This window comes from Pan troglodytes, chromosome 2 (assembly GCF_028858775.2).
Source record: "Pan troglodytes isolate AG18354 chromosome 2, NHGRI_mPanTro3-v2.0_pri, whole genome shotgun sequence".
Taxonomy (NCBI): domain Eukaryota; kingdom Metazoa; phylum Chordata; class Mammalia; order Primates; family Hominidae; genus Pan; species Pan troglodytes.
In genome coordinates this window covers 155,435,580-155,453,769 of record NC_086015.1, presented here as the reverse complement: position 1 = coordinate 155,453,769, position 18,190 = coordinate 155,435,580, and the positions used below count along the sequence as shown (strand labels likewise).

Sequence of the window (18,190 nt, the reverse complement as noted above, 5' to 3'; positions counted from 1 at the left end):
TCTTGTTAAGCTTCAAGTCTCTTCAAAATATGAGGATTCAAATCAAATTACAAATTTTAAGAAATATATAGCTATTTTCTACAAGATGGTATAGGTATACAGAGATACCTTTACAGTTTTTATATTAGGTAGGATGTAATTAAAAAGGAGCCCAAGATGTTTCCTGAAATGATTAACAGGAACTTTAGAAACATCACTATTGATTGGTCAGTGCACAGGTTTCTTTGGTCGAACTTTTCTCACCCACTTTACAAGCAAAAACATGAGAAAGACAAGTCAAATGAAGCCAAGCAAAAGGTATCTACCACATTAACGAAGGGTATAAGATGCACAGTTGCATGAAAACCACTTCCTTTAGCACTATATTTCAAAAATTTTTTTTTACTCTGCCAGAGCTGTCGCCACAGGAAGGAAAATTTAGTTGTCTTCTTGCTTATTTAAGGAACACAAGTCAAGAGATTATTCCAGGCATTACTTCGTGTTTTTAAGCTCTTACTCCTACCTCCCTGAAAAATGTGTCTCCTGACTTCATCAGAACAAACACACTCAGAATTTTAAGAGGAGAAAATAATGATTATGTGTTGCTAAGTACTATTTTAGTAACAAATGCTTGGGCCACTAAAATGATGACATCACCCACAGAAAGAATAACATTTACACTTTTGAGAGATATTTTTTTTTTCCTAACATGATGGGTCACCAATGAGAGGAGGAAAGCCAAATAAAGGCACAAGGAGAGGCCTCTTGGCTCTGGAGAAGGCATCCTTAGCATCCTCTTCTGAAGGGTGATCATCAGCCCCAAGTTAATTAAATAGGCCCAATGTCCGCCTGCTCTTTCTGTATTCCCTTCCTGAATCTAGTTCATGTCAACAAATGTGTACTATTATTGTAGAAAATCGAATGCTCTCATACTTTTAATAGGTTTGCTTCTTGGTTAATATGCCCAGGTCAGGAAGTGGCTTATATTTCAGGAGTGCTCTCTAATACTTATTGCAGATATTCAAGCATTTATTCTCTCACACACACGCACTTAAAAACCGCACACTACCTCACACTCTGCAATAATCCGATAGTATGGTGGTCATCATACCCACATATATACATGATAAGATAGAATGCATTGCTTAAATAGCACATAAGTCATCTATAATCCTCCACACCCTGTAATACCAGTAGCACAATGGTTTTCTATTTGGAGGTTGCCAGGAGCACTCAAAAGTAAGCTTCTGGCTCCTACAACAACACATCCAACTGCCTTGGGGACAACATGATTGTCATCCTTCTAGTACACACTCAGTCCAAGGCCAGGTAATGTTTTTTATGGGCGGCTTTGAACCTGAACCAGAAATAGAAGAATCTATACTTGTTGTTATTAACTTCTTAAGTATGAGGGAAGGCCATTTTTTCCATCATTCCTAACAAATAAATATTGAGCTTGTTTACTCAATTTAAAAAGAGTCTTTTCAGTAAGCTATTCTGTATTCTTTCTCCAAATCACAGCCCTCAACCTCCTACCCCTTAAAGGAAGCAGTGTCCAACTAACAGAGATTTAAAATGTAGTGATATGAGTCATTTAGATCTCTTAGGATAATAAAAATAAATCATAGGGAATATAATTACTATGGAAAATGGCAGAGTAATTTACGTCTACTTTTAAGGGGAGCGGGTTGATGTTGCCAGGGATTGCTATCCCTAATCCCAATAGCCACTGGGATTTGGGAACAATAAACAAGGAAACATCTGCGGTCTCTGGAGGCTAAAATATAGTTGTTTCTGTAGTCTTTTCTGCTTCATCCATGCAGAAACTAGGTTGCATGATGACACCATTATCAGAAATCAGTGTACATATCTTCAAATGGCCAAGATTAGAGTCAATTATTCCATGACAATTTTTGCTGAAAACATTGAGTTTACAAATTTAAATAATACTTGAGCCCCTTTCACTTTTATCCAGGTAAACTTGGCTTATCTGAAATTCACCTAAATGTAATACTTTATCTCCTATGAAACTTTTACCTATGTAGTAATTCCTGTTTCTCTTCATACAACAGTTTTTCCAAGCCTGTGTTAGCCAGAGATAATGGTTCATTCATTGCATTCCCATCCCCAATTAATGCACGTGCATGTCCTTGCAAATGTTTGCTCATATGTGCAACTCCATTCCTTGGTCTGCAGTCTATGTGACTTGGCCCTTTCTCAACTCCAGCTCCTGAGCTTCATCTCCCACCATCCTTTGAGACCCAGGCTCTTTTCTACTTCTCAGATATGCCAAGCTCATTCTGGCCCTTGCGCTGGTCAATCACTCTTCCTGAACTACTCTTCCTGGAGTCGTCTGCATGGTGCTCTCAATCCTCTCACTGTTCAGGTCTTAGCTTAAATATTACCTTTTCAAATAGGCCATCTCAGGAGACCACCTACGTAAAGATTATTTTCCCATCTTCTCTTTATCCTTTTACTCTGCTGGATTTTCTTCTGGTCACTATCACTACCTAGAAGTCCTTTAAAATTTTATTTCTTTACTAGTTTACTCCATTCTTTCCCCACTAGACTGAAGGCTGCTTGAGGGTAGAAACTTGATCTTGTCCGTAACTATTTCCCCAGCACCTAAAATAGTGCCCAAAGTATACTGCTTGATATATGACTTCATGAATAAACTCACTTTAAAATGAAAACAGAGCTTCTTGCAAGAGTTAAAAATCCTCTCATCACATAACCCACTTCCTGAGAAGAACCATAAAGTCAGAGCCACCAAATATCTCCTGTGGTAGCACTATAGGAGATAATGCTCAATATTAAAAAGGCTCAATATTTTAAGTTAAGGCTCAATATTAAATTAATGTAATATTAGAATAGTTTTATTTCTTTGAAAATTTTCTGGACTCTTCTGAAAATTTATTATCACAACTTTTCTCCACCTAATGAAACAATTTCAATAGTTCAGCTTTAAACCAGCTACCTCCAGGGAGCCTTGTAACCATCAATGCACCTGGAAGTACAGTTCTAAATTATTTTGATCTTTCATGTGGCACCTTCTATTTTTTATGCTGTGTCTTAAAATCTATTTCTTTTAATATTTACTCCACCAAATTGTAAGATTTCTGGCTTAGGACTGCATCATAATAATCTATAAATTCTTAACTGTAACTAAACCACAGATTTACGTACTTTGCTTCTCAGAAATTAAGTGGTATAGGCCATATATAAATATGATGCAGATCCAGTTTAGAGATAGACACACCAGGATCAATTGTGTGACCTTTATTAAGCTACCTACCTCTCTGAACTTCTATATTTTTCCTTAAATCTGTAAAGTGGAAATAATAGTACTTATTTCATAGGACTGATGAGGGCATTAAATTCGTTAATCATGTGAAGCACCTGACATATGATGATACCAAAAGAGTTTAACACGAAATAGCAGAGCTATTATTGTTACTAACTTTGCAATTATCATCATTATCATTGGTTTTATTATTATTTAGGGCCTTATAATCTCAAAAACTTAGTTATATGTTAATACATATAACTAACCTTGATATTTTGGATGTACAAGAAGAAGAATTTTCCTAGAGTAGTTTTATAATCCATTTCAAGATCAAAAATAGAACAAGGAAGTAATTACAAAAAAATATTGAAAATAAGCATAGATGTGAGGCCAGCATAGGCAGATGGCTAAGCAGGAAAGGATTCTGGAGGGAGATTACTCTTCCATGTGGTTGAGGAAAACAATGAACCCTAACTGTCAAGGAAGAGTGGGTGCATGCTTTTCTTGGGGGCGAGGGCAAGGCAGGACAAGGGCAGAGGCAATGGGGCAAGAAATGCCCAGGTGTTGCACCCCAGGATTCTAAAAAGTTAGTGGCAGTCACTATGAACTTATCTCTTTTTAGCTCAGTGGAAAATTGCCAGCACAGAAAAAAAGAGAACTTCTCTGTCTATTTGTTGTCTCCAAGGACCACTTTTTGGTCTCAGTTCGTTTGACTCAACACGGACAAAATAAACTACACCTGACATTTGCATGGCAGTTTAGAGTACTGGCCCCTTGAAGACAGTGTTGGAAGATAGTTATTTCTATTATGCTTATCAGAAATGTTGAGACCTTTTACTTAATCATTGTTTATTTACTGAGCACCTACTATGCTCCATTTATTTTACTAGAAAATGTAAAGGTAACATGAACAACAAAGGCCAAGTTTCTGCCCTCATGGAACTTACATTCTAGTGAAAGGAACGGATAACAAATAATTGGATAAAGAAATAAAAATCAACATGTTGTGTAACATTTTATGTGCTATCAGTAAAATTAAAATGGGGTAAAATGACAGAGTGATGGGGTTGGGAATACTACAATTAAATATGTAGTGGACCACGGGAAGCATCTATTAGGAGATATGTTTGAGAAGAGACCCAAATAAAGAAGAAATTGTGTCACACTAAGATGTGTGGGCATGCCAGGAAAAGAGAAGGGCATGTGGAAAATCCCTGAGTCAGGAATGAGCTCAGAATACTCTGGGGGGAACATGAGGAGTAGAGCCAGAATATCATGAATGAAGAGATGAAAGGATATGAGAGAAGACACAAAGACATATAAGCTCTAGTGAGGAATCTGGATTTTATCCTAATTAAAATAAGAAGCAATTGAAGAATTTTGAGCAGGAGGTCACATGATTTGATGGATATTTTAAATGATCATATTGGTAGGGAGGCAAGAATAGAAAAAGAGGGTTTCTTAATAGGCTAACACAAAAACAGAGACGTCCAGACCAGAGATGACAGTGTCTTACACTTTGCTCAAGATGTGAAACAGGTGATTCTGGTCAGCATTGGAATATATTTTGGGAACAGAAGAGACAGGCATGCTGATAGATGGAGTGTAGGTGAGGAAAAGAGAGAATGAAATTAAGGATACTGTTGGCCTGGATAATGGGGGTAAGGTGGTACTATTTAGTAAACAAAGAAGACTGGTGATGGAGCAGACAGAGGGGTAGGAAATGAGGGGTTTTACGTGGGACATGTTGAATTTGAGATGCCTCTTAACATCTGAGTGTATAGCTTTAATAATCTGTGTGGAGTATGAGCCCAGAAATTGGTAGAAAGTTGAGGAGGTATGAATTTGTTTTTTATTTAGGGTTATAAGGGTGGATGTCTGGAAAGAGAGGAGATGTAACTTATACAAGATCCACAGTCAGTAAGTGATAAAACGGAACTTGAAAATGAATCTTTCGACACCAACCACAAATTTCTCTTCCTATTATGAATTTTAGGGTTTATTTTCAGTTATGAATACTGGAGTAGAATATGGGGAAGTATTGGGGGCAGGAATACTCTAGAATCACATATAAAAGAGTGAAAATTTTTTTAGCTCTTATAGACTATATATATTTATGATTACTCTTGTCTTTATTTGCTTTACATAATTATTTTTTCCGTAACATGCCCATTTAACTTTTAAAAACTCTGGAATAATAAATCCATAAGGTAAGTGAACTACCAGTGTGACTATAGCTATCTACTTTATTTTCTGAAACTGTCACTTTTTGGAATGCAAAGGAGGATAATTTGACTTCAGACTAAATGTAGATTGAAGAGATTTGAAATACAAAGATAAAAGCTCAACCCCAAACTCAAGCAGGTATTTTTGAACTGTATCAATAATATTTGAGTTAGGGTGTATCAGGTTTGTTTAGTAGAAATGTCTAAGGCAAGCAGCACTTAATCTCTACAGGTTAAAAAAAGATTTAAAGTAAATTAATTGACTCAAAAAATAAAATTAAATCAATAAAAATGTAAAGGGAAAAACCCTAAAATTGGAAACAATGAACCTAATTGTATGTAAAAGGAGTGTTGTGATCACCCTGAATGGGAAGCCAGAAAGAGAGAGGGAGGAACAAAGGGAGGGAGGGAGGGGAGGAAGGGAGGAATAAAGGGAAGGAGGGAGGGAAGGAGGGAGAAAAGAAGGAAGGAAGGAGGGAAGGAAGGAAGGAAGGAGGGAAGGAAGGAAGGAGGGAAGGAAGGAAGGAAGGAGGGAAGGAAGGAAGGAGGGAAGGAAGGAAGGAAGGAAGGAAGGAAGGAAGGTTAGTTTGTTCTAGAAAGGATGGGCTCCGTTGGTCAAATGTGAACAATTTAAGCACCAAAATAGTTGAGTCATGGAAAAAAGAAATTCATGAATCCATACCAGTAACAAACAGATACATAAATTAATAATTAAATAGATGTTGAAGATGGGAGTTCTTTTGCTTACAGTAGAATGGGAAAGACTAATGTAAATGTGGAGGGAGTGCTGAAGTTGTAAAGCCATCATACTGCAGCCATTATAGTAAAGATTGCATTTGACAAGAACATCAATGAATGTTAAATCTGAGAGGAAATTTTTGATGAGGAGCCATCATTATGCAATAGAGAAATCAGATAACACCTTGACTAGGCAACAAAAATGAACATTAACAATGTGGGACATAAGACCCTCATGTGCCTCTAGATATGATAGCAGGAGAGGAAACAACATCACCTATGAGGAACTCCAGCAGAAAGTGTATAACCGTAATCTAATCATGGGGAAATGTCAGAAAAATAAACAATGAGGAGCACTTTATTAAAATGAAAAAAAAGTGAATATGCCATAATGATTAAAATCTTCATTTTCATAAAAGACAAAGAAATGATATGGAAATGTTCCAGACAAAAGGAGACTAAAGAGACATGACATTCAAGAGATCTATTGTACAACATAGTGACTATAATTAATAGCAGTGTATTCTATTCTTAAATATTGCTAAGAGATTAGATTTTAAATGTTTTCCCCACAAAAAGGATTTGAGTAATGCACATATTAGTTCAATTGATCCATTATACATTTAGCCACCATATATAAATGTTTTAAAACATGCATTACACAAGAAAAATAAACAATTTTTACTTATCATTTAACAATAATACATTTTAAAAAGACAAGACAACTAAGTGTGATAATTGACTTCAGACTGGGTGATTTACTGGAGGGGAAATATTTAAAAAGACATTATTTGATAAACAGCAAAATTGGAACATGGACAAATATTAGATAAAAGTAGTGTAGCTATGTAAATCTATGAAGTAGATAATTGGATGTAACCATTATTTAAGAGATTATCTCTGTTTATATGCTGGATTACATTTATTGATTTGCGTATATTGAACCAGCCTTGCATCCCAGGGATGAAGCCCACTTGATCATGGTGGATAAGCTTTTTGATGTGCTGCTGGATTTGGTTTGCGAGTATTTTATTGAGGATTTTTGCATCAATGTTCATCCAGCATATAAACAGAACCAAAGACAAAAACCACATGATTATCTCAATAGATGCAGAAAAGGCCTTTGACAAAATTCAACAACCCTTCATGCTAAAAACTCTCAATAAATTAGGTATTGATGGGACATATCTCAAAATAATAAGAGCTATCTATGACAAACCCACAGTCAATATCATACTGAATGGGCAAAAACTGGAAGCATTCCCTTTGAAAACTGGCATAAGACAGGGATGCCCTCTCTCACCACTCCTATTCAACATAGTGTTGGAAGTTCTGGCCAGGGCAATTAGGCAGGAGAAGGAAATAAAGGGTATTCAATTAGGAAAAGAGGAAGTCAAATTGCCCCTGTTTGCAGACGACTTGATTGTATATCTAGAAAACCCCATTGTCTCAGCTCAAAATCTCCTTCAGCTGATAAGCAACTTCAGCAAAGTCTCAGGATACAAAATCAATGCACAAAAATCACAAGCATTCTTATACACCAACAACAGACAAACAGAGAGCCAAATCATGAGTGAACTCCCATTCGCAATTGCTTCAAAGAGAATCAAATACTTAGGAATCCAACTTACAAGGGACGTGAAGGACCTCTTCAAGGAGAACTACAAACCACTGCTCAATGAAATAAAAGAGGATACAAACAAATGGAAGAACATTCCATGCTCATGGGTAGGAAGAATAAATATCATGAAAATGGCCATACTGCCCAAGGTAATTTACAGATTTAATGCCATCCCCATCAAGCTACCAATGACTTTCTTCACAGAATTGGAAAAAACTACTTCAAAGTTCATATGGATCCACAAAAGAGCCCGCATCGCCAAGTCAATCCTAAGCCAAAAGAACAAAGCTGGAGGCATCACGCTACCTGACTTCAAACTATACTACAAGGCTACAGTAACCAAAACAGCATGGTACTGGTACCAAAACAGAGATATACATCAATGGAACAGAACAGAGCCCTCAGAAATAACGCCGCGTATCTACAACTATCTGATCTTTGACAAACCTGAGAAAAACAAGCAATGGGGAAAGGATTCCCTATTTAATAAATGGTGCTAGGAAAACTGGCTAGCCATATGTAGAAAGCTGAAACTGGATCCCTTCCTTACACCTTATACAAAAATTAATTCAAGATGGATTAAAGACTTAAACGTTAGACCTAAAACCATAAAAACCCTAGAAGAAAACCTAGGCATTACCATTCAGGACATAGGCATGGGCAAGGACTTCATATCTAAAACACCAAAAGGAATGGCAACAAAAGCCAAAATTGACAAATGGGATCTAATTAAATTAACAAGCTTCTGCACAGCAAAAGAAACTACCATCAGAGTGAACAGGCAACCTACAAAATGGGAGAAAATTTTCGCAACCTACTCATCTGACAAAGGGCTAATATCCAGAATCTACAATGAACTCAAACAAATTTACAAGAAAAAAACAACCCCATCAAAAAATGGGCAAAAGATATGAACAGACACTTCTCAAAAGAAGACATTTATGCAGCCAACAGACACATGAAAAAATGCTCATCATCACTGGCCATCAGAGAAATGCAAATCAAAACCACAATGAGATACCATCTCACACCAGTTAGAATGGCAGTCATTAAAAAGTCAGGAAACAACAGGTGCTGGAGAGGATCTGGAGAAATAGGAACAATTTTACACTGTTGGTGGGACTGTAAACTAGTTCAACCATTGTGGAAGTCAGTGTGGCGATTCCTCAGGGATCTAGAACTAGAAATACCATTTGACCCAGCCATCCCATTACTGGGTATATACCCAAATGACTATAAATCATGCTGCTATAAAGACACATGCACACGTATGTTTATTGTGGCACTATTCACAAGAGCAAAGACTTAGAACCAACCCAAATGTCCAACAATGATAGACTAGATTAAGAAAATGTGGCACATATACACCATGGAATACTATGCAGCCATAAAAAATGATGAGTTCATGTCCTTTGCAGGGACATGGATGAAATTGGAAATCATTCTCAGTAAACTATCGCAAGAACAAAAAACCAAACACTGCATGTTCTCACTCATAGATGGGAATTGAACAATGAGAACACATGGACACAGGAAGGGGAACATCACACTCTGGGGACTGTTGTGGGGTGGGGGAAGGGGGGAGGGATAGCATTAGGAGATATACCTAATGCTAAATGATGAGTTAATGGGTGAAGCAAACCAGCATGGCACATGTATACATATGTACCTAACCTGCACATTGTGCACATGTACCCTAAAACTTGAAGTATAATAATAATTTTTAAAAAAATTTTATTTGAAAAAAAAATAAGAGATTATCTCTATTCTTGGAAAATTCAGACTGAAAGCCCTTGTTATGTGTGACTTACTCTTAAGTTGTTCAGAAAAAAATTATGACCATAGAAAAATATAAAGAAAAAAACGAGAGCACATTATAAAGCAAATGGGATAAAATATTTAAGCAAATGTAGGTAAAGATATAAGGGGTTCATTATACTTTTTTATTTTTACAACTTATATGAGCTTCCAATTATTTCTAAATAAGATGTTTTAAAGTAGGTGAAGTGTAACAAGAGTTTCTGGTGAGCATTTAAGAAAACTCACTGCCATCAGATATATGATTGTATTTTATTCAGAAGGCCGCCTAATTGCATAGAAAATGTTTTTGCTGCTCCTCCAATTCAGCTATATTCACCCACATAGAACGAGAATAAAAGCAACCTACTTAAAATTTTTTCTTGTGCAAAAGAAAATAGATTGAATTAAGGTACACTTTTAAAAATTTTGCTTAATTTTTCAAAATCAAAACTGTGGTGATTTTTCTCAAAATCATATTGCAATTTATTTTTTCCCACAGTGAGAAAGATTTTGAGAATGTGATAACCACTACATATTAAAAAAAAACTAAAGGCTCATGATGAAATATCTGTAAAGTAGAATAATAATGAGGTATGAAATTTTATACTGGTTCATGGAGCAACACCAATAGACTAACTTCATTCTTCATCTGCTTTCCAAGGTTGCAATATTAATGAATGATTCTAATGACATTTTTATTTAAATTTGGATTTAAATATGCAAATCTGATATTTTCCCCCATAATATTAAAAGCAAAAAAATTAAATAAAAAGTTAAAACCTATATTTAGAAAATGTATATAAAGATAAAAATAAAACTGGAAGGAATTTTAAAAACATTAAATCTAAGTGCCTAATTTTAGTTAATAAAAAATGATAAAAAGCATCAATGATGTCAGACAAATAACAGAACTATACTAATTCTCAAATAACAAGTTATATTTTAAAGATTAAAAATTAATGAACAGTGGTTTTATTTTCTACAATGCAGATATGTAAATTAGATTCCATTTCATTTATTTTTTTAAATGGAAGTATTCAGAAATATAAAATGGCTTACCCTTATTCTTTATATCTGTAAAAGGTATTTTCTTTTCATGTATCATGAAAATGATACATATTTTATCATACAGAGCTCATGTACTGTCATAGCTCATATTTTTGCAATCATAATAATTTCTTATTTATTTAGCATCTTTTAATTATATGTGAATATGTAAATATAGCAATCATTTGGAATTTACATTTGTTAAAAATAAATAGAAAGTCAACAAACACAGGAGGGCACAAATTTTCTTTTAAATGGCTGAAAGACCCACATTATCTGGGATACAAAGATTTTTGTTTTTCAATAACAGGTCATGTCTCTGAGTTTGCACCCAAACTGTAATCTTTCTTTCAGGCAACAAACTTTCTTCTCTTTATTCTTGCAAATGGGAAAATGGCCAAAAGAAGAGGAAACAAAACAACTAAACAAAAACTAAATGTTTCAATGTTCTTTTGGAAGTTCAGTAATTTATGTCAAAAACAAATAGCACTGTTATTCCTAAATGTAATTATTATTTGAAAAATAATATATGTTTATTTGTTAGAGTGGGATAGAGCCCTCTATAAGCAGATCATTCTTTTCTATTTCTATAGATGAGCAACTTTGGGAAGGTCATCTTGTGAAGGAGGAGGAGAACATCCATTTAACTGTGAGATTAGCAGCATCAACCCTGGACCCAATAGTTTAATAGACCCCCAAGAAGATCATCCACTTCACACAATCAAACTATGCCTTATTAAGACAGAGACCAAATTTTACAATACTATATACAGCAGTCATCCAGTCTCAATTTTTTATTAGATTCAATGAAAACTTCTTAGACAATCATGTCACATAAACATAATCTACTAAAACACAGTAAAATATATACTACAGCTCAGAAGCCAAAATTAAATTTTCCAGTAATAAATTACTTATCATATTTATGATGAATAAACAATAATATTAAATAATTAATATTAAATATTTGTTAATATTTATTTACCATTAATATTATCATGGAAACTCAGATAAGCACTCATTTTTTTCTTATGTAAAGACAATTTTATCAAAGAGAGAACAACTTAAAAACTTATTTTCCATAATCTAGAACTAGGATGTTCATTCAGACTTTACTAATTATTGACAACAACAACAACAACAAATCTGTCTTGCCAGAAAGATAGTATCTTCTCTGCTGCTTTAGCCTTCATTTGCTGTTCTGAATTACACTTATGACCAACTTATATTGTAATCTCCTTGGGCTATGTTTCCTTGTGATTGTTAGCCATTATTTATTATATTACCATACTACATATAACACTTAATAGCTCATGATATCAAAATATCTCATAGTTAAAATTGTGGACATTTGAACTTCTGATGGAAGTAGTTGTGTTTATTTTTAAGGTTTCTTTATTTTTATATTTTTAGAGACAGAATCTGGCTCTGTCACTTAGGCTGGAGTGTAGTGGTGCAATCACAGCTCACTGCAGCCTTGATCTTCTGACTTAAGCCATTCTCTTGCCTCAGCCTCCAAAGTAGCTGGGACTACAGGCTTGAGCCCCTAGACCTGACAAGCAGTTGTGTTTAATTAGTGTGTGATAAAGATGAAGAAGCACAATTGTAACGGATTTCTAACAACCATCAACTTAATTTTAAAATTTTCATCGAGTTAAGTATGTCAAATTTGATTCAACAATTCACATCTGAGTTTGTAACAGTAACAATCTGCTTTCCTTCTCCCTATAATAAGAAGACAGCAACTATTGGTGCAACTTATTGGTGTAGTGCATGAAAATACGTAAAACAAACAAACCAACAAAAAACCAACTAGGTAGTACGTAACATACTAGAACCAGTAATAACAGCACCATTTACCAAAATTTATCAAAAATTAAATCTATTAATTGATGGGATAGTGTGGACTTTCTTTTTTGGAAGCCATGAGATTAGTCTAATTTTTTCAAACCAAATTAAGAAAGCTTCAAATACATCTTGGGATATTTATACTTACCAAATCTCACACGGTAAATGTGTGATGTATGAAACTTTCTCAAAACGATTCAATTATGAAAATGCTCAGAGGCAAACTCTTCAAACCTCCATATGTATATATAGCCAGAGTTGTTCACTTAAACAGATTTTTCTTCTCAAAGCTGTATTAAACACTCCTTAATGTTTTTACCAAAGTATAAAGAAACCAACAGCTTTTAAAAGGAAGATTTAAAAATTGCTATATTATGAATACAATTGTATTAAATACAGTTAATATGTGTAGGTATTATTCTAGATTAGTGCAAATGAGAATAAAAGTTTCTAGGATCTAGATTATTTTAGAATTTCACTAATAAGATCAGTTTCAGTTTAGTTTGATTTCCAATTATCAAACCAAATGTCTTACTTTGTTTTCATTCTTACTATATTTTAAGCATTATAAATACAAATTAAACTTATTTAGAAAACAATACATTTTAAAAATTAGATTTGCATATTTCATTTAAAATTTTAAGTCATGCTGTCTACACTACAAATTAATTTTTCTAAACAAATATCATCATAAAGTGATGATATAAAAATAATACTGAAATGTCATATTTTAAATGATACAATATATTTTCACAGTGGGTAAAAACAAATGTAAGAATGCTTTTTTTTCTGGAAAGTGCTCAACTAATAATATGCAAAATGAACAAAAGTATATCTGTGAGAGAATATTAGAAATAATCTAGAGCTGGGAAAGAAGAAAAGTTATCAAATTTGTTAAAAATCCAAATGCCTCTTCAGCACTAAATTGTGTGCAAAATTACAAATACACAAGAAAGATAACGTTTTATTTTGCAGGTAAAATAATTTGGAGATCAATGAAAACTTTAAATTTTTCCAGGTTTTTAAAAGCTTGTATGTGAAGCTGAAGCTTTGTAAATGTATTAAACTTTTTATTTAAAATGTCGGTTACTTACTTGAAAGAGTTATCAGGTTTATCTAATCTACACTGTAATGTGGCCAGCATTTAAATTGTTGCTATATAAATAGCAATCCAAATAATAAAATGAAAAATAGCAAATAATTGTTCTTACCTCTATGCTTAGTTATAGTTGCTTGTTAAGCTGCTTCATGGGTTGAGACAAACTACCAGCACTTCAAAGAGCTCGGTTCTCTGCTCAACTCTCTTCTCTAGTTACATTATTTTTTTTCCTCTGCAAAAGGATAGTCCACCAAAAGAGGAAGTTATGAAATAACAGTCATTATGCTTTATCCATTTTATGGGGCATGGAAAATTATTCATAAAGCTTACACTTGAAATCACAGCAACAGGCTATAATTGGTGCCTGTACACATATATAATTAAAGTATATGCATGTTTATATGTGTAAGCAAATTTTAGAAAAGTTAAGCTATTGAAACCTATAGTTGGCCTGGCACGGTGGCTGACGCCTGTAATCCCAGCACTTTGGGAGGCTGAAGCGGGCGGATTACCTGAGGTCAGGAGTTCAAGACCAGCCTGGCCAACATGGTGAAACTCCGTCTCTACTAAAAATACAAAAGTTAGCCTGGCATGGTGGCAGGCGTCTGAATCCCACTTACTCAGGAGACTGAGGCAGGAGAATCGCTTGAACTCAGGAGGCGGGGTTTGCAGTGAGCTGAGATCGCGGCCATTGCTTTCCAGGCTGGGAGACACAGTGAGACTCCATTTCAAAAAAGAAAAGAAAAGAAAAGAAACCTATACTTGATTAAGTAGTGCTCGTTTACATAAGGAAACATCTCCTGTGTGGCTCAATGATCACAGAAAACATTGCTCTATGCAGAAGAAAACTGTCCAGCTGATATATGGGAATTAACTTGCTTTTACAAGTCTAATTAATTTAAAGTCTTTGAAGTATGACACAAATGCTAATCTGACTACAGGCATCTTATTAAAGGAAGAAAAAAAAAAACCTCCAGTAAACAGACATTTTCCTGGAATTTGGGTAGCGGTTTTTTACCTACAAGTCTCAAACTTCCTTTCTCATGAATAGTTGCCTGTTACATATAGATAAAGCACTGCAAAACTGAAACTGTTACTTACACATGAACTATGGTCTTTCACTACTTCAGCCACAAGAGTAAAAAACAGGTTGCAGAGGTGCAGATCCTGCAAAACTGAACATTTAGCTGGCTAAGTTTCTTACAGGTTGGAGTAGTAAATGAGAATATTTAAAGGACAGTAGGGACAATGGTTGAAAAAAGACATAAAACAGTTGATCAAAGCAAGTACTACTGCCAAATTCAAATAAAAGGATATATACAAATATATTTATCATGGGTTTAGGTTGCCAGATAATAGAAGCCAATGTGTAGCTTCATTTTTTATGTGTGGCAGTTGCTCCCAACCTCCCTTGCTCATTGGGGAAGAAGGAGATGGACTGCAAGAGCAATACAGTAATTATGCAAACCTCCACATGTTGCAAGAACCACTTTCTGGACTTTAGAAGCTATCATGCTGTCACTGCACCACACTCTTTGCTTTTTATTTAACCTTATGTCCAAAGAGGCATTAAAGAGTACTTGGACTGGGCACAGTGGCTCACGCCTGTTATCCCAGCACTTTGGGAGGCTGAGGTGGGTGGATCACTTGAGGTCAGGAGTTCGAGATCAGCCTGGCCAACATGGTGAAACCCCATCTCTACTAAAAAAAATACAAAAATCAGCCAGGCACGTTGGCAGGCCCCTGTAATCCCAGCTACTCAGGAGGAGGCAGGAGAATCCCTTGAACCTGAGAGGCAGAGTTTGCAGTGAGCCGGGATCCTGCCACTGCACTCCAGCCTCGGCCATAGGGTGAGACTCCGTCTCAAAAACAAACAAACAAAGAGTGATTAGGAGATGATTAGAAACTGAAATATTTTCCATTTCACCTAAACTCATACTTAATGTGAGTTTGCAGGAAGTTAAATAAACCAAATGCAGAAAGCTGCCCCCTCCATAAAACGCACAAAAAACAAAAACAAATAAACGAACAAAACCCCAGTATGTCATTGATATCAAATTTTATTTGAATTCTTTTGTGAACCACTTATAAGGAAATCCCTACAGAGAAGTTGTCAATGTGATTAAAATTGCTTAGATTCTATGTGTTTAGACAAATTTTAAATATTATTGTATTTGGGTATCATTATATAAAACACTAGGCTTATGAGTCCCCAAAGACCCAGTCACACTCTGGAAGCATAGTCCTCAATGTCTGCTGTAATTTTAATGTATTTCCTCAATATTTGTGTACTTTTTGCCTGAATAGTGGATGTATATCTCTACTTCTCTTCTTCTCTAATGATCCCTTCCAGGCTGATAAATATGCTCAAGTTTCTTCCCTATTAAAAATTCCTCCTCTGACTGACTTGTCATATTACTTTCTTTTTCTTCATCAGAACTTTTTGAGAAAGTTGCCCACATTGACTTGAGCCCTTATATCTTTTTTGTATGTGTGTATGGTAGAATATATTTAACAAAATTTACCATTTGAACCATTTTTAAATGTACAGTTCAGAGGCATTAAGTACATTCACACTGTTAGGCAACCATCACCACCATCTATCTCCAGAACTTTCTCATTCTTCTAGACTGAAACTCTGTACCTATTAAACAATAACTGAACGTTCCTTCCTGCCCTCAACCTGGCAACCACCATTCTACTTTCTATCTCTATGAATGTGATTACTCTAGGTACTTCATATGAATGGAACCATATGACATTTGTCCATTTGTGTCTGGCTTATTTCACTTAGGTTCATCAAAGTTGCAGCATGTGTCAGAATTTCCTTCCTTCTTAAAGCTGAATAATATTCTATTGTATGTATATACCACATTTGTTTCCTATTTATCAGATGATGGACACTTGAGTTGTTGCTATCTTTGGCTATTGAGAATAATGCTGCTATAAACATAGGTGTGCAAATATCTGTTTGAATCTTTGCTTTCATTTTTTTTTGTATATACACCCAGAAGTGGAATTGAATCATACTGTAATTTTATACTTTTTGAGGACCCACCATACTAAGTCCACCTATCTTTCTCACATTTCTTCCTCCTGCATGGGTTTCTGCTTCCTCCTATTTATCAAGACTCTTGCCAAAATCACCAGTGATCTCCCTGTTACCAAATCCAAAATCCAAAAGCCCTCTTACTTGACCTGTTTTCAGCACATGCCAATGTTGACCACTTCCTCCTCCAGGAAATGTTATCTGTCTTTCAGCTCTTGACTTCACTCTCACCTTCTGATTATGTAGCAACTTCTCTGATTTATTTATGAGTCTTTAAACTCTGCTCCTCTAGTAAATGTTGCCACTTCTCAGGATTCTGTCCTGGGCTTGCTCTCCTTACCCGACAATCTCACTATCCTTGCATGGTTTTAACTGGCAAATACTGATTGCTCCCAAATCTCTGTTTCCAACCCAGTTATCTCCCTAGAAAAGTTTTCACCAATGCAAAATATAAAATCATTTCTACTTGCAATGTACAGAAAAGAGTCTGCATAGAGGCCCTAAGATAAGCCTCAATTAATTTTTCAATTCTACTATTGTTTAAACTTCAGCAGGTCAGGCAATATTTTTGAGCCCTATTTCCTCACCTGTAAATGGGGCCTTAAATGACCACCTAATACGGTTACTGGAAGTATAAAACAAAGACTACTTAAACACTTTCTTATGTTTATAGTATTAAAAATACAGTTAAAGCAAAAGTCCATTTTAATTCCCTCTAACATGATTCTTCTCCCTAGAAATAAGTAATACTATCAGTTTGATGTGTATACTTGCTTAACTATTTCCTGTATAATTACCTGTAAGACACATAAGGAGTTAAATAATTTTGTGGGGTTTTAATGTAAATAACATCACACTGTATGTTCTTCACTGGGACTTTTAAAAAGCTTAATATGGCTTGAAGGTATCCCAAGACATACTTTTGAACTGATTCATATATATCTAATTCCCTCACTAATTGAATTTGTGTTACTCTTCACAGCTAAAAATAATGTGATCAGTTGAGCATTTTAAATATCTCTCTAAAAGTAGTACAAGTCTTTATGTGAGGTAGATACAGGAAAGTAGAATTGTTAGGTCAGAAGGCATATACATTTAAAATGTTAATTGTCACTGCCAAATGGCCCAGTCAAAAAAGGTTTGAATCTCCAACATTTCCTGTTTTTTTATGCGATTGCCAGTATTTGCTTTAATTAAACTTTTAAAGATTTGCCAATCTGATGGACAAGAAAATGGAGTCTTAATATTTTTATTTTGCTTTTCCCTGATTACTGTGGATATTGAACACATATTAATGTTGTATCCTCCTTTACAATTCCAGTTTTGGGAACTACCTGTTAATTCATTCCAAACTTTTCTTTTTATTTTATCTCATTATTATTTTTTTTACCTGATCACCTACTACCAGGACCAAACATTTCTTTATTGCATAATTGTCAGCTTTTTATTGATATGTAGGATTATAAGTACATTCTGTTTGAATGCATTGCAATAATTT

At 34.8% G+C, this 18,190-nt stretch overlaps 1 protein-coding gene across 7 annotated transcripts in view; it reads right to left on the bottom strand.

Annotated features, from left to right (window-relative positions):
* Nucleotides 1-14,729, bottom strand: part of MBNL1 (muscleblind like splicing regulator 1) — a 224,368-nt gene extending 209,639 nt beyond the window's left edge. For all 7 annotated transcript variants that reach the window (XM_063806314.1, XM_063806320.1, XM_063806333.1 and 4 more), the window contains exons 1-2: nt 14,264-14,729; nt 13,756-13,875 (exon numbers count right to left, since the gene is read on the bottom strand). The gene's annotated coding sequence lies outside the window, so the exon portion shown is untranslated. The remainder of the gene's footprint in view (nt 1-13,755; nt 13,876-14,263) is intronic.
* Nucleotides 14,730-18,190: the final 3,461 nt, after the last annotated feature.